The sequence below is a fragment of the Equus asinus genome, chromosome 23, assembly GCF_041296235.1.
Source record: "Equus asinus isolate D_3611 breed Donkey chromosome 23, EquAss-T2T_v2, whole genome shotgun sequence".
NCBI lineage: Eukaryota > Metazoa > Chordata > Mammalia > Perissodactyla > Equidae > Equus > Equus asinus.
Genome location: NC_091812.1, coordinates 44564601 through 44566312, shown reverse-complemented (window position 1 = coordinate 44566312; position 1712 = coordinate 44564601). Strand labels below are relative to the sequence as shown.

General features: G+C 32.5%; 1 non-coding gene across 1 annotated transcript; it reads left to right on the top strand.

Annotated features, from left to right (window-relative positions):
* The first annotated feature begins 1390 nt into the window (after positions 1-1390).
* On the top strand, positions 1391-1497 carry LOC123280306 (U6 spliceosomal RNA). Its single transcript, XR_006519114.1, has one exon. It is a non-coding gene; the product is annotated as a U6 spliceosomal RNA (small nuclear RNA).
* Positions 1498-1712: the final 215 nt, after the last annotated feature.

Here is a 1712-nt window from a genome sequence, read left to right as displayed (position 1 = left end):
CCAGTGTTCCTGGGTATGGATGCCCAGCGCACAGCTACACACTACTCATCAAGCCATACTGTGGCAGTGTCCCACATACAAAATAGATGAAGATTGTTACAGATGTTAGCTCAGCAACAATTTTCTTCAAGCAAAAAGAAGATTGGCAACAGATGTTAGCTCGGGCCAATCTTCCTCACCAAAAACAAAACAAAACAAAAATGATAAGGCAAAGAGAAAATGATTAACAAAACGGCAATAACAAGGAATTCCCTGTCAGTAATTACTTTAAATGTAAATGGATTAAACACCCCAAACCAAAGACATAGAATACCTGAAAGGCTTAAAAAAAGAACAAAAAAAACCCAAGATCCAACTATATGCAGTTTAAGGAGACTCACTTTAGATATGAAAATACATATGGACTGAAATTGAAGGGATGGAAAAAGATATCCATGCAAATGGGAATCGAAAGAAAACAGGGCTGGTATTACTTATATCAGACAAAATAGACTTTGAGTCCAACACTGTCACAAGAGACAAAGAAGGACATTATATAATGATAAAGGGTCAATTCACCATGAAGATATAACAATTAAAAATATATTTGCACCCAACATCAGAACATCTAAATATTCAAAACATTTTGACAGAACTGAAGGGAGAAAGAGACAATACAATAATAATAAGAGACTTCAATATCTTTCAGTAATGGATATAACATCTAGACAAAAAGGTCATTAAGGCAATAGCAGGCCTCAACAGCACAATAGACAAATGGACCTAACCAGCATATACAGAACATCTGCCCAACAGCAGTAGAATATGCATTCTTCACATGCACACATCAAACTTTCTCCAGGGTAGATCACATGCTAGTTCACAAAATAAACCTTTAAAAATTTAAGAAGATTGAAATCATCACAAGTATCTTTTCTGACCACAAGGGTATGAAACTAGAAGTAAACTGCAAGAGGAAAACTGGTAAACTCACAAATATATGGATATTAAATAACTCACTCTTGAGCAACCAATGGGTGGAAGAAAAAAATCAAAACAGAAATTAGAAAATATCTTGAGACAAACTAAAAAGAAAACACAACATACTAAAACTTAGAATATGTAACATATGTAATTCTAAGGAGGAATTGCATAGTGACAAATGCCTACATTAAAAAAAAAGATCTCACATAAATAACCTAATTTTACACCTCCAGGAAAAACAACAAACTAGAACAAAAAGAACAAATTAAGTCCAAAGTTACAAAAATGAAGGAAATAATAAAGATTAGAACTGAAATAAATCAAATATAACTAGAATGACAATAGAAAAGATCAATGAAAGTAAGAGTTTTTTGAGAAGATAAAATTGACAAAACTTTAGCTAGATCAACCAAGAAAAAACATCAGAGTCCTCACTTGATCAGCACATAGACTAAAACTGGAATGATAAAGAAAAGTTTAGTATAGCCGCTGCACAAGGATGACACACAAATTCATGAAGTATTACATATTAAAGAGAAGAAGAAAAAAGAAAGAAGACGCCAATAAACAAAATCAGGAATGAAAGATTTTACAATTGCCGCCACAGACATTAAAAAATCATGAGGCAACTATGAAAATTTACACCAACAAACTATATAAGTTAGAAGAAATGGATAGTCTGAATCATGAAAATATAGAAAATCTTAACAGATCAATAAGAAATAAGGAGACTGAATCAGTAATCATGA